This window comes from Cetorhinus maximus, unplaced genomic scaffold (assembly GCF_964194155.1).
Source record: "Cetorhinus maximus unplaced genomic scaffold, sCetMax3.hap1.1 HAP1_SCAFFOLD_386, whole genome shotgun sequence".
NCBI classification, from domain to species: Eukaryota; Metazoa; Chordata; class Chondrichthyes; order Lamniformes; family Cetorhinidae; genus Cetorhinus; species Cetorhinus maximus.
The window spans coordinates 173,974-195,988 of NW_027596332.1; the positions used below are offsets into that span (position 1 = coordinate 173,974).

General features: G+C 44.2%; 1 long non-coding RNA gene across 1 annotated transcript; it reads right to left on the reverse strand.

Moving 5' to 3' along the window:
• Positions 1-1,933: 1,933 nt before the first annotated feature.
• LOC144673568 (uncharacterized) lies at positions 1,934-20,809 on the reverse strand. Its single transcript, XR_013574375.1, has 3 exons — positions 20,498-20,809; positions 2,306-2,424; positions 1,934-2,155 (listed from the first exon to the last, which is right to left on the reverse strand). It is a non-coding gene; the product is annotated as an uncharacterized LOC144673568 (long non-coding RNA).
• Between the last annotated feature and the right edge of the window lie 1,206 nt (positions 20,810-22,015).

Consider the following 22,015-nt stretch of genomic DNA (forward strand, 5'->3'; position numbering starts at 1 on the left):
CCCTCACTGCCCCCAGAGGGAAAGGAGGAGGAGGAGAGCAGGGAAGACTGCATCAATTGCTATCACTATTGCAGTCACCAGCTTAGAGACCAGCACTAAGTATAACTTAGAGGTTAGATAAAAAAGAGACCATTGCTGTGGGACACACTGGGAAGTGGTAGGTAGCTGTCACACTGGGTGGAAGGTAATCCATTGGAGCTACTTTAACAGAGGAGGGTAGGGGCAGAGGTTGTCCTGTTGTAGAGGAGTCAGATGAGGACAGGGACATACATCAGAAGAAGGCTGATGGGTTTAACAAACTGAATGCTTGGTCAAAAGGCCTGAAAGCGTACGAGTCGTGGCGAGGGAGATGTAGGAGTCCACTTCAGCTTGGCCCATGATGGAGGAGTGCACTTCAGCAAAATGCTGGTACCCAGCCTCTCCAGCAGAGTGGCTGAACAATTCCATCCAACAACTTGTAGAGCTTGCCATTATTGAACATCTAATGACTGAGGTTGCAGCTTCCACTGTACTCATCACAGTTTCTATAGAACAGCAAAGTGCTATAATAGAAACCCAAGCAGCTGCCATTGTAGCTCTGGGCCCCTCAGTTGAAAGGAGCTTGCAAAGTGTCTCCTATATCCAGAGATCTGTCCTCTAGCAGATCACTAAGCTCGCTGAATAGATGCCCACAGACAGCGGTGTGGGAATCGTTGAGCAGGAACCCACAAGCTCTCTCTCTGGAGGCATTCCCATTCCTTCCCCAACCCTACCACAGTTGCCTGTCAGCCAGGCTGCTCAAGCCTATGCTCAGATGGTGCAGTTTGAGGCAGGACCATCATCTGAAATGCCCTCTTCAAATTCTCAGCAGGCATCCACTCGGGTTGCTCTTCCTCAAGCACCTTCAACAGCACCTCCGAACCCACGACCTTCGACAGCACCTCTGAACCCACGACCTTCGACAGCACCTCCGAACCCATGACTTTCGACAGCACCTCCGAACCCACAACCTTCAACAGCACCTCCGAACCCATGACTTTCAACAGCACCTCTGAACCCACAACCTTCGACAGCACCTCCGAACCCATGACTTTCGACAGCACCTCCGAACCCACGACCTTCAACAGCACCTCCGAACCCATGACTTTCGACAGCACCTCCGAACCCACGACCTTCAACAGCACCTCTGAACCCACGGCTTTCGACAGCACCTCCGAACCCACGACCTTCGACAGCACCTCCGAACCCACGACCTTCGACAGCACCTCCGAACCCACGACCTTCGACAGCACCTCCGAACCCACGACCTTCGACAGCACCTCCGAACCCACGACCTTCAACAGCACCTCCGAACCCACGACCTTCGACAGCACCTCCGAACCCACAACCTTCGACAGCACCTCTGAACCCACAATCTTTGATAGCACCTTCCAACCCCACAAACTTCGACATCACCTTCCAAACCCATGACCTACGACGGCATCTTCCAAACTTGTGACCACTACCACCTAGGACAAGGGCAGCAGATAAATGGGAACACCACCATCTGGAAGTTCCCCTCCACGCCATACACCATCCTGACTTGGAAATATATCGCCGTTCCTTCACTGTCGCTGGGTCAAAATCCTGGAACTCCCTCCCTAACAGCACTGTGGGTGTACCTACACCACATGGACTGCAGTGGTTCAAGAAGGCAGCTCACCACCACCTTCTCATGGGGGATTAGGGATGGGCAATAAATGCTGGTGTAGCCAGTGACATTCACATCCCATGAAATAATTTTTAAAAAGCACCAGGGTAGGCATGAGTTCGTACAGATAGCCTCTAAGGGTAAACATCAGTGTGAATAGATTCATGCTTGTAAGTGCTTTTGGCTGTGTCATGTATTCATTGTTTGTTTTGTTTGAGATAAAGAGTGATTATGTAAATTGGGTAGTAATGGAATATGTGGTCTTTTTAATTGTGTTCTTCATGGGATCATTAAAAGGATTCAGTGCAGGTGATGAAGTTCCTGATGGATTCTCAGCTGTGGAAGGTAAGGCATGTGGCAACAGGGCTCCAGAGTTTGGTAGTGGAGGACGTCTCTCAAACTGATGAACATCCCTCCCAAGGACAGGTCATCTACCTGCGTGCAGCTTCAGCAAATCATTAGGATTGTTCCCAGCCAAGTCATTACCTAAGAAGATAGCCATGCCTTCAATAGGCAAATTATGAATGACATCAATAATTACAGGACCTTAACTAAGGAACATTTTAAATTAACTCTATACAAAGAACAGGTAAAAAAAATTCCATCAATAGGCCCTTTTAAAACATTTTTATTTACCAAACTTTCTGGAGAGAAATTCCCTTCACCTGCCAACAATGTTGATCATGTCGATCTTGTGTCTCTAAGAGTAGCAATTGACTTTCCTGCCTCACCATACATAGATGAGGACATTTTGCCTTTAAGCAGAAAAATTCCATCATTCCTTGCACTCTGATCCATTTTAGTAGCAAACATATGAGAACCTAATGGCTTTTCATAAGCTTCACTTGTTGGAGAGTATTTCCTGGATGAGCACTGCAACAGTACAAGTGCTCCAGTCTTCCTTATTCATTTCCAACATTCAGCTTCCATGTGTAATTTTATATGACAAAGAAACATGTTAGTCACCTTGAATTTTCCACATTCTGTTACTATTCTGAGGAATGCCTGTTTCTTCAACCTAGCCATTTTCCTCACTATAACCAGATTTCTGTTCACTATCAGGCCTCTCCAGTTTCTCAGTGAGTTTCCAAACAAACAAACAAAGACCTGTTACTAACATGCTTGTGAGACAATTCATGGTTGTTCTGTCATGTCTTCAACATCCCTTATCTGTTCTGAGGCACTAGCAGGCAAGACTTCTCTGTCCAAAAACACCTGAGCAATAGAAGTAGTCATATTGACTTCCCACTGAATGCAACAAAAGTAAATGTGAAGTTGTGTTTGCCTTCGCTCTGGAAAACTCCAGCGTATCTGTTTTAGAACCTCTGGGTTCTATCCTGGATGAGCTCCCAATCCAATTTGTTACAATTCCCATTGAGACCAATAACTTTTTAAAAAGGAATTAATTTCCCAAACAAAAAATGGAAATAAACCGAGGGATAAGATTTCACTTTTTATGACTGTGTTGCTTTTCTATGGGAGGCCCGACACTATACCCAGATAATCAGGCACTTACCTGGGCAGGATGGGGTCCCCCATCAGATTAAGGCCCCAGTAGGGTGAAAATCCCGCTCCCAAAGTTGCTGGCCAATCAGAGGGTGTGTGGTCACTGCCAGACCTACAGTGGGGTCAACATTGAGAATCACTGATGGATCGCCAGGTAAAGCTGAGCTGGGTGGGATAAAGATCACAGGGAGGGGCAGCTGGCAAAGGGGGTGGGAAGTGGGTTCAGAAGCAAAAGCATAGTTTCCCCAGAGTATAAGTTGCCCAAAGTAATAGTGTTTAGTCAATGTAGCTTTTAGTTTGTTTGTTACAGTAAAAGCCATAAAACTTTCAACCTTGTCATGTGAAGTCAGCGGAAGTTCAAATATCTTTGTAAAGGTTATCAGTCTCTACAGCGATCACATTGGAGGCTCTTTGTGAGATTCGAATCCACAGGCTGAATACACTGGGATTTGCCAGAGTTTAAATGAACAAGATTTCACAGTGACTTATGCTGTATGCATTGTAAAGTTAACATTGTCTTGTCTATTGTTGAAACATTTCTTGAGAGAGAGGACCTGTCAGTGAATGGCTTGCAGCAATTAACAAAGGTTAATTTGAAGGCTATGACAGAGAAATTGGAAATAGATTTAAAAGTAGGTGCTAAAAAGGCAGAAATAATTGAAGTATTGGCTCAACATCTGAACCTTGAGGAAAAAAAGAGAGTAAAGTTTGAGTTAGCCTGGGTTCAAATTAATCAACTGACATTTGAGAAAGAAAGGGAATTGAAAAATTTGAACTCAAAAGAGAAAAAGAAAGAGAAATGCGAAAACTTAAAGTAGAACTAGATTTGTTCTGTGCTAATACTCTTATTAATTCACTAACTGTTGTACTTACCCCGATTGAAATTTTATTGATTAAGCTGAGCTGTAAATTTAATACAGTATGTTATAGATTCTGGGTGTTAGTTTAAGCTGCTATACCGTATGGAAAAAAAAATCTTTAAAACTCACCAACCAAATACCAACCTACTTGTAAAAAATTCTTTCATGGCCAGCCTTTACTGCCCATCCCTAATTGCCTTTGGGAAGGTGGTGATGAGCTGCCTTCTTGAACCGCTACAGTCCCTGTGGTGTAGGTACACCCACAGTGCTGTTAGGAAGGGGGTTCCAGGATTTTGATTCAGTGACAGTGAAGTTCCAAGTTAGGATGGAGTGGGTCTTGGAGGGGAACTTACAGGTGGTGGTGTTCCCATGCACCTGCTGCCCTTGTCCTTCTAGGTAGTAGAAGTCGCAGGTTTGAAATATGCTGTTGAAGAAGCCTTGGTAAGTTGCTGCAGTGCATCTTGTAGGTAGTACACACTGCTGCCACTGTGTGTCAGTGGTGGCGATCAAGCAAGCTGCTTTGTCCTGGATGGTGTCGAGCTTCTTGAGTGTTGTTGGAGCTGCACTCATCCAGGCAAGTGGGGAGTGTTCCATCACGCTCCTGACTTGTGCCTTGTAGATGGTGCCCAGGCTTTTATCCTCTGATGTCACTCTTTGTTTTTGTGGAAAGCAATGTTGAAGTTCCACTCAGCCCCACCCCCCACCCACTCTGATTGATCATCCTTTGCTGCCACTGCCAGCTCTCGCTGTATCTTGCTCCCCGACTCTGACTGATCCTTGTTCTGGAAAAGACCAGAACATCACCTATTAACCCACTGTACAAATTTCATCACTCACCAAATTCCTTGAGTTCATCACTCCATTGACACAATACTTAGGAGAGCTGGTGGCATAGTGGTAATGTCACTGGACCAGGAATCCAGAGGCGTAGGCTAATGGTCTGGGAACACAGGTTCAAATTGTGCTGGCCTCAGTAATGGTGCCATGAAACTATCATTGGTTGTTGTAAAAAAATCCATCTGGTTCACTAAAGTCCTATAGAAGTGAAAATCTTCCAACCTTACCTGGTCTGGCCTACATGTGACTCCAGATCCACAGTAAAGTGGATTTTAATGGTCTTCTGAAATAGTCTAGCAAGCCACTCAGTTCAAGGGTAATTAGGGATGTTCATATCCCATGAAAGAATTTTTTTAAAGCTCACTTGAGCTGGACCCCTGACTCAGCTGTTGAGTAAACTCAGCTGTGAGCTTTCTGTAAATCAAGTCTGGTGTTTTTACTGTTTGCTAATACATGATCTAGTCCAGTCAGCATTCTAGGATTGCTACTCATAACATGTGGAATTGTTGAATAATTATGTAAATAGTGAAGAGCAAATAACATGACAGGGTTGAACAATGGGACATGATTTTGTGAAAATCAGAGGACACAGAAACAAGAGCAGCATAAAGAAAACTTTTGCATATATTGCATGGTTACGACTTGGCAAACATTGCCTGATAGGGTGATGGATACAGATTCAATAATGGTCTTCAAAAGAGAAATGGATAAATACTTGAAGGGAAAAAAAAACTTGTTGGAATATGCAAAAAGAGATGGGGAGTGGGACTAACTGAATTGCTCATTGAAAGAGCCAGCACAGACTCAAAGGGCAGAATAGCCTCCCTCTGTGCTGAACCATTCTATAATTCTATGACAAATCTATGAGGGGCTGGGGGGGAGGTGCGTGGGGTGGGGGTGGGGCGGGGTGCTCCGGTGTTGTGCCCAGGAAACCCCTCAAGGTTGGGGAATGCATTGGTCCTACCAAATTTAACTGTAGGATCTCATTAACACTTCCATTTCCTGCCCGGCAATTGGAAAAGAATGCAGGCTGGACGTCTGATGGGCAGAAAAACCAGTGGCAGCAGGCCGCACCAGACACCCTTGGGGATGGCAGCTGCAATTGCAATCACAGGGCAGGGTACAAATGGTGGTGGTGGAGGTGAGGTGTGTTTGCTGCAGTCAAGTCGGGGAATTGGAGGGTGGAATGGAGAGTTGGGTAATCGCTATTAAAAGTATTTACTGCCTGGAGCCTTCAGCTCTGCCTCCCTGTCACCAGCATCTGTTAAATTTAAATCAGGCTTCCAATTCCACTGTGGGAGCTTGATTTAAACATGCTAATACAGTGCCCACCTCTCCAAGATGTGACACAAACGCAACATAGAGCCCTTCACTGCTGGTGCCCATCATGGTGCGGGTGTGCAATTAGTATTGAGGACAATTTTCCACTGGTGGGGGAGATCAAAATTACAATCCAACAATATAACATATGGGAAAATTTTTCCCTCCGTCGGGGGGAAAGGGGGTGGATGTGCGGGAGTGGGGGCGGGCGGGTGCACCTCCGATCAGCACCCCCAATCGGGGCCGTGCCGCCATTTTACGTGTGCAGGCCAATTAAAGCCCATCCAGCGTGATGTCCGCCATGGAGCGCTCCTGTGTGGGTGGTGGGGGGGGGGGAGGGATCGGGAGTGCGCTTTTTCCCGCATGCGCACGAAAGAGCGCACAGATCTCCCTGAGGCTAAGTTCTGTCTCAGGGAGATTGGCTCCGATTTAAAACTTTCATTGAACATGTTTAAAAATTTTCCCTGCCATGTCCCCTCATGTGACACTATCACATGAGTTGGGACATGTCCATAAGTTTTATTGAAACCTTTCTTAAAGATTTATGTACCTTCATGAAACCTCATCCCGCCCGTGGATGAGGCTTCATGCTTTTTCTGAGGCCCGCCAGGGCTCCCGGCCTGCCCGCCAACACTAAGGTTGGACGGGCAGGTCCATTAATGACCTTAATTACCTTTTCAATGGCCCCAATAGGCCATTGACAGGTCGGCGGGCACATAGCTGACTAGGCTACGCCCCCACCCACCTGAAAATGGAAATGACGCGGGGTGACGTCGGGAGTTCCGCCCAGCGCCATCCTGCGTCATTTTATGCATCCGTTTGCCGACCTAAAAATCCTGCCTCATAGTCACTGATAAATACAGTAAGGAATTCAGGAGAAACTTTGCCAAATTTCTTTATCCAGAGTGTGATGGGAATGTGGAAAACTCCACCATAAGGAATGGTTGAAATCTCTAAGAAGTCACCACCCACCATGTTTTCTTTCTTTTTCTTTATATATTACTTTGTTTCTCTAACATTCTGTAGTTAATATGTAATTGGTTGCAAATATACCTTCTGTTAGCTTTTTCTGTTAAAAGTCAATTCACAATCAAACATCCCCATAGAGACAATGGACAAACCAGCCTGCTCAAGAGCAGGAAACACTGTGTCCTGAAGTAGCCATCTTGCCTCTCCCTGATGCTACTTCAACCTATACTCAGCGGCTGCTCGTTTTTTTGTTTTAGGTAAGATGATATATTTCTATTTATGAGTTGTTGTATAGTATAACAAAGCAATAAAAGATATAAGTTTGACTATGTTTAAAATGTTCTGGACAGTTGTTAACTAATGATCTACATTGACTTTACTAAGAAAAGCTGGTATTGCTCTATTGGCTGGATGTTATGGCCACACATTGGGCAGGCCTGCCCGCTGCGCAAACATAAAATTCGGTGAGATAATGTTGGGCCGGCAATACGGCATCATCACGCCAGTCTGAGAAATTATGGGAGGTGAGTGGACACCGAAATTGGAAACCTGTCCTCCATTTTTAAACGACCAATTAACAAGCTATTTGACTCATTGGAGAGTTGTAAAATCATAACACTGTAATGTGTTTGTATTATTGGCCAGGATTTTCTGGTCCCGAAATTCCCAGCGCACGCCCGCCGAACGAAATATCGTGCAACTTCGCGATGACATCAGGACGCACACCCGACATCATAGCGCGTCATTTTATGTTCTGGTGTGTCGGGTGCACACCCGCACGCCGAGTGTAAAACTCTGCCCATGAGGGAGAAATGAATAGGCTGATAGGGTGAGCTCAAATAGGATGGGAGGAGGCATGTGGCGAGCATAAACATTGGCACAGAACAGCTGGGCTGAAGGGCCTGCTGCTGTGTTGTAAAAGTTATGCAATTGTGTGTTTTTACACAAACTTAATAACTTTCACATTACTGGCAAATGATTCATTATTTTACACCGTAATTAAAGTGATTAGCAATCTAAATATTATTGTATTTGAATCAACTATTGCACAAGTGGAATCATTGGCCTTTAGATTTCTCTTTTACCTGATGTACCATGTAATCATATATTACCACATTTTAATAGGACACCAAAGAAAATAACACCCTGACATTGAAGTGTCCAGCACCAACACTGAGAAACCCCTGTAAACAGTGCTGTGATATGAGAACTTTAATGAGACCCATCCCCTGCAGTTATTGGTCAAATTCAGACAACTTTCTGCATATAAATATTATAGGAACATAGGACTTAGCAGGAAAAGATCATTCAGCCCTTCAATCCTGTTCTGCCATTCGATAAGATCATGGCTGATCTGATTGTGGCCTTAACTCTAATTTCCCCCTATAATCTTCAAATCCCTTGTAAGTCAAGAAACTATCTAATTCAGCCTTAAAAATATTCAATGACCCAGCCTCCAATGCTTTCCAGGGAAGAGAATCCCACAGGCTGAAGACCCTATGAGAGAAAAAATTTCTCCTCATCGCTGTCTTAAACAGTAGACCTCATGTGTCCCCTAGTTCTAGTTTTGAAACTCAAAACATTGAACTTCCTGACCTGACTCATTCTTAGGAAAGTGCCAACATGAGTATATCACCAACAGTTTCGACATATAAGTAACTGTAGTTATCACTAAGTATTCCTGGTTATATTTGTTGTTTATGGATGATGAATATTTTACTTCTTATACATTAATTCGTGCGATGTGGGCATCACTGGCTAGGTCAGCATTTATTGCCCATCCCTAATTGCCCTCGAGAAGGTGGTGGTGAGCTGCCTTCTTGAACCACTGCAGTCCATGTCGTGTAGGTACACCCTCAGTGCTGTCAGGGAGGGAGTTCTAGGATTTTGACCCAATGACAGTGAAGGAATGGCGATATAGTTCCAAGTCAGGATGGTGTGTGTTTTGGAGGGGAACTTGCAGGTGGTAGTATTCCCTTGTCCTTCTAGGCGGTTGAGGTCATGGGTTTGGAAGGTGCTGTCAAAGGAGCCTTGGTAAGTTGCTGCACTACATTTTGTAGATGGTACATACTGCTGCCACTGAGTGTCAGCAGTAGAGGGAGTGAATGTACATTGTGGTGGGCAGGATGGTGTCAAGCTTCTTGAATGTTGTTGGAGCTGCACTCATCCAGGCAAGTGGAGAATATTCCATCACATTCCTGACTTGTGCCTTATAGGTGGTGGACAGGCTTTGGGGAGTCAAGAGGTGAGTTACTTGCCACAGGATTCCTAGCTTTTGACCTACTCTTGTAGTCACAGTATTTATATGGCTGGTCCAGTTTAGTTTCGGGTCCTTGGTAACCCCTACCAGATGTTGATAGTGGGAAATTTAGCAATTGTAATGCCATTGAATGTCAAGGGAAGATGGTTAGATTCACTCTTGGAGATGGTGATTGCCTGGCACTTGTTTGGCTCGAATGTTACTTGCCACTTATCAGCCTAAGCCTGAATATTGTCCAGATCTTGCTGCATATGGACACAGACTGCTAAAGAAACTGAGGACAGTCATTCTTACCTCTTGAGTTCAGCTCTTTTGTCCATGTTAGGACTAAGGCTGTAATGAGGTCACGAGCTGAGCAGCCCTGACGGAACCCAAACTGGGCATCAGTGAGCAGGTTATTGCTAAGCAAATGCGCTTGGTAGCACTGTCAATGACACATTCCATCACTTTGCTGATGATTGAGAGTAGACTGATGGGCCGATAATTGGCCAGGTTGGATTTTTTTCTGCTTTTTGTGGACAGGACCTACCTGGGCAATTTGCCACATTGCCGGGTAAATGCCAGTGGTGTAGCTGTACTGGAACAGTTTGGCTAGGGATGCGGCTAGTTCTGAAGCAAATGTCTTCAGTACTATTGACAGAATGTTGTCAGGGCCCATAGCCTTTGCAGTATCCAGTGCCTTCAGCCGTTTATTGATATCACATGGAGTGAATCAAATTGGCTGAGGATTGGCATCTGTGATGCTGGGGACCTCTGGAGGAGGCCGAGATGAATCATCTACTTGGCACTTCTGGCTGAAGATTGTTGCAAATGCTTCAACCTTATCCTTTGCGCTAATGTGCTGGGCTCCTCCATCATTGAGGATGGGGATATTTGTGGAGCCGCCTCCTCCTGTCAGCTGTTTAATTGTCCACCATCATTTATGACTGGGCGTGGCAGGACTGCAGAGCTTAGATCTGATCTGTTGGCTGTGGGGTTATAGAAGTAGTTAACAATCTGGATTTTTTATCCGGAGTCAACAGCCAAAAAGCTGCCACCAGCATCCAATTTTGTGAAGAAGTTGCTTCTTGCTAATTTGGCGAGACTTTCAACTGATGCCATGGGTGGATCTCATGCTCCACTGACTTGTTTAATCAAGTCAAGTCTACGCAGATTATAATTGCACCATTAGGCTTGGATACAGTGACCAGATCCAAGGCATCACTGCAGGAGTTCCTCAGGGTAGTGTCCGAGGCCCAACCATCTTCAGCGGCTTCACCAATGATCTTCCTTCCATCATAAGGTCAGAAGTGGGGATGTTCGCGATGATTGCACAATATTCAGCACCATTTGTGACTCCTTAGATACTGAAGCAGTCCATGTCCAAATGCAGCAAGACCTGGACAATATCCAGGCTTGGGCTGACAAGTGGCAAGAAACATTCGTGCCACACAAGTGCCAGGTGATGACCATCTCCAACAAGAGAGAATCTAACCATCGCCCCTTGACATTCAATGGCATAACCATCACTGATCCCCCACTATCAACATCCTGGGAGTTACCATTGACCAGAAACTGAACTGGACTAGCCATATAAATACTGTGGCTATAAGAGCAGGTCAGAGGCTAGGAATCAAGTGAAGAGTAACTCACCTCCTGACTTCCCAAAGCCTGTCCGCCATCTACAAGAATAAGTCAGGAGTGTGATGGAATACTCCCCACTTGCCTGGACAAGTGCAGCTCCCACAAACTCAAGAAGCTTGACACCATCCAGGACAAAGCAGTACGCTTGATTGGCACCACATCCACAAACATTCACTCCCTCCACCACTGACGCACAGTGGCAGCAGTGTGTACCATCTACAAGATGCACTGCAGGAATTCACCAAGGCTCTTTAGACAGCACCTTCAAAACCCATGACCGCTACCATCTAGAAGGACAAGGCAGCAGATAGATGGGAACACCACCGCCTGGAAGTTCCCCTCCAAGCCACTCACCATCCTGGCTTGGAAATATATCGCCGTTCCTTCACTGTCGCTGGGTCAAAATCCTGGAACTCCCTCCCTAACAGCACTGTGGGTGTACCTACACCACATGGACTGCAGCAGTTCAATAAGGCAGCTCACCACCACCTTCTCAAGGGCAATTAGGGATGGGCAATAAATGCTGGTCCAACCAGCAACACACACATCCCATGAATGAATAAAAAACATTCCAGAAGACCACTTTGCCAAAATCTTTACTGGAGAGAGGACTCCTTATTGTAAGATGTGTTCAGTCTCACTCTTGACTTTGTCTAAGAGTGGGTGAGGAATCTTCCTCACTGTGAAGAGACGTATAGGCTTAGCATCTGCCCTTAGGGTTACATGATATTCTGTCATCAGCTTTCCTGAGCCTGAAAATAGGGATGGGAATCCATTTCTGAATACATTACTGGACTGCTCATCAGAAATTTCATCAACCTTGTAAATCATCCTCAGCTGTAAGCATGCTTTTCTGCTCAATATTAATGACTCGCGGTTCTTTATCACAAGCAGGGTTTCAATAATTTCTTTATCCTTGTATATTTATCTTGTTAAATGTTGGCCTATAATGTTTAGTGTTTTCCCTCCTAGACCTTGTAACTGGATGGAGGGGGCTGTAATGTGATATTTTTAAGTCATTTTACTTCATCAGATAATACTGAAACACCTGTGCCAATATCTAGCTTGAATTCTGTGAGGTGACCCGTCAACTTCTAATTTAATGCTTCAACTTCTACTGTGTTAACTTCTCCTTGGAAGATTGTTTATTTTTCCTGTGGCTTGTTCACTTCTTGGATTTGACTTGGCCTTGTTATTTTCTCTTTCTTTGAGCTACTTGTATTTCAGATCAGCAGGCATTTTTAAAATGCCCTGACTTTCCACAGTTGTGGAACTTAGCTCCCCCTGCTGGGCGTTCTTCCTGTTTGTGTAGGGGTTTTCCCGCCACACCAAGAGAATTTCAAGATGGCAGTTGGCGTGCTTTTCTCCCGCTTTTGCAAGGTTTTGCTTCAATGCACTTGCTCTTTTCTGTCCAATGTGTTGAATGGCCTCACTCATTCTTTCCCAATGGGCATCATTTCCCCAATGAACAACCCTTCTGTTTTGCTTTCTAAGCTCGGTCTCTCACGTTATCTGTACTGCCTTTCTGAGGGTTAAATCTTCCTTTGTTTGCAAGAGATCTGATAGGGTTTCATCTAATACCCCAACTACAATGGGATTGCATATTAATTCATCTCTGAGGATCCTATAGTCACAATTTTCTGACAGCCTGTCCAGGTCATTTATAGATGAATCCAATCATTCACCCATTTTATTCTCCTCTTTTTAAATTTTGCTCGTTCAATGATTAATTTTTTTTCAAACATTGAAGTACGCATTGAATGCCTGGAGGACTTCATCACAAGAGCTGGAAGCCTCATTGACTCCCTGTCTTGCCGTTATATCATCTGCAATAGATCCTACCACATAAATTAAAGTACTGACCTAATCCTTATGTTCTTTCTTATGTGAACCTGAAGCTGTTCTGTATCTGGAGAATCTCTAAGTATTGAGTCTGTTGTGAGCCTTCAGCACTTTAGAAAGGTTCTGGGAGTGGCCAAAAAGCAAAGGCCATGCTTGGCTTAAGATCTAGATCTGTTTCTGCTTCCATAGTTCAGCTTGTACATTTTGATCTGTACTCACTGCTGTCTGGGCTCTGGGTCTTTGTATCAACTTGCATCTGCCGCACACAGAGAATCTTCAATCTTTTCTCTTCTTGTCCTTTTTATGGGGATTTGTGGGGTGAGGAAGGAAAGAGGTTCTGCTGAGGGAATACGAGCAGCTAGGGACTAAATTAAAAAGCAGAACCAAAAAGGTAATAATCTCTGGATTACTACCTGAGCCACGAGCTAATTGGCACAGGGTCAATAAGATTAAAGAGGTAAATGCGTGGCTCAAAGATTGATGTGGGAGATGTGGGTTCGAATTCAGGGGATATTGGCACCAGTGCTGGGGAAAGAGGGAGCTATTCCGTTCGGACGGGCTCCACTTGAATCAGACTGGGACCAGTGTCCTGGCGAATCGCATAATGAGGGTCATAGATAGGGCTTTAAACTAAATAGTGGTGGGGTGGGTTCAGTTGCATGGAAATATAAAAAAATCAAAGTTTAAGGAGAGGGTAAGAGTGCAGGTTAGTGACGAGGCTGATTGCTATCAAAAAGTGAAAGGCAGGGACAGAGTGTGTGAATGCCATATTGCACCAAAGAATCATATAAGAGTAGGGAAAATTGACAATAGGGCAAACTTAAAGGCTTTGTATCTGAATGCACGTAGCATCCTGAATAAAACTAATGAGTTAACAGCGCAAATAGAGATAAAAGTATGATTTGGTGGTGATTACTGAGACGTGGCTACAGGGAGAACCGGTTTGGGAGTTGGATATCTAAGGGTACTCAGTGTTTTGGAAGGATAGGCAGGAAAGAAAAGGAGGTGGTGTAGCTTTGTTAGTAAAGGAAGAGATCAGTGCTATAGTGAGGAATGATATAGGCACTGGAGAGCAAGACATAGAGTCAGCCTGGGTAGAGATAAGAAGTAGCAAGGGAAAGAAGTCCCTGGTGGGAGTAATCTATAGGTCCCCAAACAATAGTTCAGCAGTTCGGCACAGTATAAACCAGGAAATACTGGGAGCATGTAAGAAAGGCATAGCAATAATCATGGGTGATTTTAATATGCATATAGATTGGATTAATCAAATTGGCAAGGGTAGCCTTGAGGGAGAGTTCATAGAGTGTATTAGAGATTGCTTCTTGGAGCAATATGTTGTGGGACCAACCAGGGAGCAGGCTATTCTGGATTTGGTTTTGTGTAATGAGATGGAATTAATGAATGATCTCATAGTAAAGGATCCTCTAGGGAAGAGTAATCATAGCATGCTAGAATTTCAAGTTCACTTTGAGAGCGAGAAACTTGAGTCTCACACTAGTATTCTGGAGTTAAACAAAGGTAACTATATAGGTATGAGGGCAGATTTGGCCCCAGTGGACTGGGCAGGAAGACTACAAGGTAGGACGGTTGATGAACAGTAGCAGATATTTAAGGAGATATTCATTTCCTCCCAAGTAAAATATATCTCAATGAGGAAGAAAGATGGTAAGAGGGGGAAAAAGCATCCATGGCTAAGCAAGGAAGTTGCTTAAAGGCAAAAACTAAGGCATACCAATGTGCAAAGGTCAGTGGCAGGCTGGAAGATTGGGAAACTTTTAAAGATCAACTAAGGGTTACTAAAAAAATAATAAAAAGAGCAAAGGTAAATTATGAAAGAAAATTAGCTCAAAATGTAAAAACTGATAGCAAAATCTTCTACAAGTATATAAAAGGAAAGAGAGTAGCTAAAGTGAATGTTGGTCCCTTGGACGACGAGACTGGGGAGTTAATAGTGGGGAACGCAGAAATGGCAGAGATGCTTAATCAATATTTTGCCTCAGTTTTCATAGTGGAGGACATTAGTACCACCCTGATAGTAACAGGTAGTGCAGAAGGTATAGAGAAGGAGGAACTTAGAACAATCACCATCACTAGAGAAAAAGTACTGAGCAAACTATTGGGATTAAAGGATGACAAGTTCCCAGGACCTGCTGGCCTACATCCCAGGGTCTTAAAGGAAGTAGCAGCGGAGACAGTGGATGCATTGGATATAATATTCCAAAATTCCCCGGATTCTGGAAAGGTTCCAGTGGATTGGGAAAATGCTAATATAATGCCCTTATTCAAAAAGGGAGGGAAGCAGAAGGTAGGAAACTATAGACCGGTTAGTTTAGCGTCTGTCATTGGGAAATTGTTGGAATCCATTATTAAGGAAGTAGTAATGGGACATTTGGAAAGTCAAAATGCAATCCATCAGAGTCAGCATGGTTTTATGAAGAGTAAATCGTGTTTGACTAATTTGCTAGAGATCTTTGAAGATGTGACAAGCAAAGTGGATAATGGGGATCCTGTAGATGTAGCATATCTGGACTTCCAGAAGGCCTTTGATAAGGTGCCGTACAAAAGATTAATACACAAGATAAGATCACATGGAGTTAAGGGTAATATATTAGCTTGGATAGAGGATTGGCTAACCAACAGAAAGCAGAGAGTTGGGATAAATGGGTCTTTTTCTGGATGGCAAGCTGTAACTAGTGGGGTGCCACAAGGTTCGGTCCTTGGGCCCCAACTATTTACAATCTATATTAATGACTTGGATTCAGGCGTAGAAGGTACTACAGCTGAATTTGCAGATGACACCAAAATAGGTGGGAAAGGAAGTTGCAATGAAGAAATAAGAAATTTACAAATGGATATGGACAGGTTAGGTGAATGGGACAAAGTTTGGCAGATGGAGTTTAATGTGGATAAGAGTGAGGTTATCCATTTTGGTCGGAGGAATAAAAAGGCGACTTATTATTTAAATGGAGAGGAACTTCAGAATGCTTCAGTACAGAGGGATCTGGGTGTCCTTGTGCATGAATCACTGAAAGCTAGTATGCAGGTACAGCAGGGAATAAGGAAGGCAAATGGAATTTTGGCATTTATTGCTAAAGGAATAGAGTATAAAAAGAGGGAAGTGTTGTTGCAACTGTACAAGGCATTGATGAGACCGCACCTGGAGTACTGTGCACAGTTTTGGTCCCCTTACTTGAGGAAGGATGTAGTTGCACTGGAGACGGTTCAGAGGAGGTTCACTAGATTGATTCCAGAGATGCAGGGCTTGTCTTATGAGAAGATTGAGCAGTTTAGGCCTATACTCGCTAGAGTTTAGAAGGATGAGAGGAGATCTAATTGAGGTATATAAGATGCTAAAGGGGATAGACAAAGTAGACGTGGAGCAGATGTTTCCCCTTGTGGGGCACTCTAGAACGAGAGGCCATAGTTTTAGGCTAAGGGGTGGTAGATTTAAATCAGAGGTGAGGAGGAATTACTTTTCTCAAAGGGTCGTGAATCTGTGGAATTCACTACCTCAGAGTGCAGTGGATGCCAGGACGCTGAATAAATTTAAGGAGGAGATAGACAGATTTTTAATTAGTAACGGGTTGAAAGGTTATGGAGAGAGGGTGGGAAATTGGAGTTGAGGCCAAAATGAGATCAGCCATGATCATATTGAATGGCGGGGCAGGCTCAAGGAGCTGAATTGCCTACTCCTGCTCCTAGTTCTTATGTTCATATGTTCAGTCTTCACTTGGAGCTTTTCTAGTTCTTTTATGCTCTGTCCACTGCTACCATGTTTTGTCTTGCGTTTGTGGCCTAGACAGAGTTTCTTTGTCTGTTACTCAAAGAATGCTATCAAAGACTGTCACTCATAAACATTGTTCTTGTTTATTTATAGATCTATTCCACCTCAGTACTCTGCGCATGGTTTTCTTTCTGCTTCCCAGCAGATCTCAGTTTCTTAATCATGTGACATTGCATCATAGTTACATCAGCAGTTTAATTAGTATCAGGTGCTACTGATGTTAACCCTTGACTCTACACCTCTGCACTGTCCCCTCACCACGCCCTGCCCCACCCACCCCCACACATCTCACTGTTATGGCAGCCCCCTTTATAACCGTGCTGTTTAGTTTATATAAGTATTAAATAAAGTGGAAACAAAACTGAAAGGATGTGGAAAGATTACAAAAGTAGGGAGGTCATGCTGGAGTTGTATAGAACCTTGGTGAGGCCACAGCTGGCGTAGTGTGTGCAGTTCTGGTTGCCACATTATAGGAAGGATGTGATTGTACTGCAGGGGGTGCAGAGGAGATTAACCAGGATGTTGCCTGGGATGGAACATTTAAGTTATGAAGAGAGGTTGGATAGACTTGGGTTGTTTTCGTTAGAGCAGAAAAGACTGAGGAATGACCTGATTGAGGTGTACAAGATTATGAGGGGCATGGACAGGGTGGATAGGGAGCAGCTGTTCCCCTTAGTTGAAGGGTCAGTCACAAGGGGGCATAAGTTCAAGGTGAGGGGCAGGAGGTTTAGGAGGGATGTGAGGAAAAACCTTTTTATCCAGAGGGTGGTGACGGTCTGGAATGCACTGCCTGGGAGGGTGGTGGAGGCGGGTTGTCTCACATCCTTTAAAAAGTACCTGGATGAGCACTTGGCACGTCAAAACATTAAAGACTATGGGCCAAGTGCTGGTAAATGGGATTAGGTAGGTCAGGTGTTTCTCACGTGTCGGTGTAGACTCGATGGGCCGAAGGGCCTCTTCTGCACTGTGTGATGCTGTGATTCTGTGATTCTGTTGAAAAGCTTCACTATGCATGGAAGGTGAAATTAGACAACAGCTTGGAGAGAATTTTAACCACCCAAAAAAGGGTGGGTTTGGTTCAGGGGGAAAGTAAAAATGAAAGAAGACATATCTGGTGTGATTGCTGACGTGGTGTCTAGAGAATGATCCTGAACCCTCTACCAACTACCACCAGAGCTGATGAAGCACAGCCAAAATTTCAGCTGGAGCCTGTGGCCTGAAGCACATTGCCTTAGTTTCAGTTTGCTAAGTAAGGTCCAGAGATTGGAGGGGTGGAGACAAGACCCGAGGAGTGAGAGGATATTGGCGGGAGTGGGGTGGGGGGAGGATATCAGAGCAGGGAGAGGATATCGGGATGGGGGGAAAATATTATCATAGCAGAGGAAGGATATCATGGGAAGGCACGTTGTTGGGGTAAAGGATATCAAATGTTGGGGGAGAGGATAACAAAAGCTAGGGGGAAGAATATTGGAAGGGGAAAGGAAATTGCAGGGGAGAAGAGGATATCTGAGGGGGAGAAGATATCCGGGTGAGGAAGATGTTGGGTGAAGTTAAGATTGTGGAAATAGGTCTTGATTTGTGGTTGAAAGCTCATCTCAGGCCAGTGGTGTAGTGGCAAATTTCGAGGTGCAGGACCTCTAAGAAAATATGTCGGCCATATAATTTCTAAATCTACTATTACATTGTTTTCCTATGTATTAATCATTTGATTCCCCAAAAATTAGTAAACTATGCTTTTTAAGTGAAAAATTTTAGTGCCGGTAGGCAGTAGGCATTTTTTTTGAACCGTGTGGTATTTTGAATCATTAGTCTTTAGCGTAGTTAGAATTTCATTATGCAACATTTTATAGGTCAAGTATCGGTTACCCAAAATCCGCGGGGCTGAGAATGAAATCCATACATTTAGATTTCACACATAATTTATCACAAAGTCATCTCACATCATAATTGGAAATGAAGCGATATTTAAATCCCAGCATGCAGTGAGAAGGATAGCAGTAGATTTGAAGAGAATGGAAACTGACTGATAAATTGGGGAGGCACTTGGACAAAGACATGCAATGCCAAGAGTTTTTAAGTCGTTTATTATGGGAAGACAAACGTATAGAGGTATATTAAAGGATATTAATAGAACATTTAGGGTCAGAGTGCACGTCGACAAAATATAAAATGTGCCTGGATAATTAGAACAATGTTAAACATCCTTGGTTTTGAAAAGAGGCATGAAATACAAAAGGAATAAAATTATACCAAACCATTATTAGTCCTTTCCTGTTCCTGGGCTGGAGCACTGCATCCATTATTAGTCCTTTCCTGTTCCTGGGCTGGAGCACTGCATCCATTATTAGTCCTTTCCTGTTCCTGGGCTGGAGCACTGCATCCAGTTCGGGATAACACAATTTAGGGAGGATGTCACAGCTTGCAGAGGTGCAGGAGAGTTCTCCATGAACGTTATCAGGGCTGAGATAGGTTTGTTGGTGGAGAGACATGAGAAGCTGGGATTGTTCTCCTTGGAGGGAAGTTAAGGATCAATATCAGCAGGGATGGGAATCTTCAGTTACGTAGAGAGTTTAAGGAGGGTGAGATGACTAAAGCTGTTCTGCATGACATGCACCCCTTTCATCAGAGTGACTGGATCATATTAATGAATTGCTAGAAGGCCACCAGTTATTGGCTAAATAGAGAGCTTATCGCAAGGATCATTTACTAATAAAACTCAATTCAAATTTTAAAAAATGGATAGAGACATTTAATATTCCTCCAAACAGCTACTAAGCTTTTGATACAAATCTTATTTATGGAAACAGCGATGAGTATTGGATGATGCAGACAAGCCTCTCTGAAATTTTGGAAAAGGAGAATGTTAAGCCCAGGAGATTGAGAGAGAAACTCTAAACATGAGAGGCAGCTGCAGCACTGTGTTTATTGAAGGACATCTGTTTCAGCCCACACTGCTGAGCTATGTCTCAATGGTATGCTCACCTCTAGCAGAGTGAATCAGGAAGTGGATTTGGAATAAATTCCTAGATCTAATGACTTTCTGAACTCTTCACCAGAAACCTTTACTTATACAGACAGTATACACACACTCAGAAATATGACAAAGTGCCTGCAATTTGCATGCAAAATGGAAATGGAATGAAAATAAGCAAGCAAATGGAAAATGGTCAGCTTTGAAGAGAGCAATAAAATAGCAAGGCGTTATAACAGAAGACAATGCTTTCAACTCAAGCAGAGTGTTGATTCAAAGAAAGAGGAGCTGGGCCTCTAGCAGTAAGCCCATTATAAACAGGCTAAAGATATATTTACTCAAATATCCAATGGCTATTTATATGTCCCTTCTCCATTTGTTTCTCCAAATCTCCTGAATATGTTCTTTCACGCCAGGAGATGTAGCCCACAGATGTTGATGTTTGAGCGTAGAAGCTGAATTGTCTGGTTACAGACGGTGTAAACAGTGACCCCCCCACACTGCCCTGAGTGGACATTCACTCATTAAAAATTTTAAATGGGGCCAGAAGACCACGCTCAGCAGCAGGCACTCTCTTCTTCCTGCTCTCATCTAAATCACTCAACTCTCCCGAAAGTGCTACCAGCTTCATTCCATCACCGTTACCCACAGAGAATTCAACACAGTCAAGTTTCTGCTCCAATAATTCAACCTAATATGATCCACACCAAAAGAAGCTGTTGCTTTCACCAACTGATCTATTGGCAATGAGACACCTCTAGGATCGGTCCCACTCTCCCTCTACTGTTTACCCACTCAGCTACCACATAGAGCATCAATTAAGTATCTTTAATACAAGATTCTTTTCACGACTCACCAAAGAGCAGTAACAAGATGCCTGTCTCCATGTTCTAGTACGAGCTACTTCAAGACGTGAGAACTGGAAGGATCAGTGACTGAGTCTCTTCCTCCAAGAATCAGAAGTTCAAACCAGGAAGCATTGAATGAGAGTGGGAACAGTGGCTGGGAAGAAGTGAGGTCACTGTAGTTAAAGGAACAGCACTAGCTTTTGTACAACATGGAGTGAAATATGGATGTGACCACTGCAGGCTTCAAAATGTCAACCTTTGAGAATTAGATAATGAATAGCGAATGAAGTGTCTATACTACAGTTCCCGGCCAGCACATGCCACAGCCTGCCGGGAAATGTAGTTCCACAGCAGCAGCATGTTCCTGGTATGTTCCTCAGGCTCAGCGCTGTCACTGGTCAGAAGAGGAGGTGCTAGAGCAGTGCCCTGGGCCGCTCCAGCAGCGCTACACCGCTGTCTCAGGGTCAAACATGATACTAAGATTATGAACAGTCTGGTTCAGGCTCAGACAGTTGCCAGGGTGGACTCGGTAGTTGCAGAATGGAGTTTGGAGTGGGGACCAAAAACAATGGCTTTCGTCTTCCCAATACCTAGTTGGAAAAAGTAATTTAAAGTAATCCAGTACTGGATGTCGGATACACAGTCTGGTAATTCAGCAAGTGAAGGAGTTGAGGGAGTTGGTGGTGAGGTAGAGCTGGGCATCATCAGAGATTATGAAAAACGAATATGTTTTTGGATGATGTTGCCGAGGGGCAGCATGTAGATGGGAAATAGGGGAGGAGTCAAGGGTAGATCCTCGAGGGACACCAGAGGTAAGGGTGCAGGAGCAGGAAGAGAAGCCATTGCACGTGATTCTGTGGCTACAATTAGAGAGGTGAGAGATGGCCCACCCAGCTGGATGATGGGAGACAGGAGTTTCGAGAAGATGGCGAGACCAACCATGTTAAAGGATGCAGACAGGTCGAAAAGGGATAGCTTACCTTTTAACTCAACCATTGCAATGTTCTTCTAGCCAGTTCCCCATCATTCAACCTCAATGAATGTGGGCTCATCTAGAAATCTGCTTAACGTACCTTAACTCGGAGCAAGCCAATTGATCCAACACTCCAGCCAGGCTCATTGGCCGACACTCATTCACGGTCCACCAATACATTGACTTTAAAATTTTTATCCTCATGTTGAAATCCCTCGATGACCTCACCCTTTCAAATCTGAGCATGATAGTGTGAGCGGCGTGTGTACTCGGAAGGCTGTAGTGTCAGTGATGTGTGTACTCTGAATTCGGGACTGAGGGTGCTGTGTGTACTCTGAAATCGGGACTGTGGGTGCTGTGTGTATTCTGAACTTGGGAATGTGGGTGCTGTGTGTACACTGAACTTGGGACTGTGGGTGCTGCGTGTACTCTGAACTCGGGACTGTGGGTGCTGTGTGTACTCTGAACTCGGGACTGTGGGTGCTGTGTGTACACTGAACTCGGGACTGTGGGTGCTGTGTGTTAACCGAACTCAGGACTGTGGGTGCTGTGT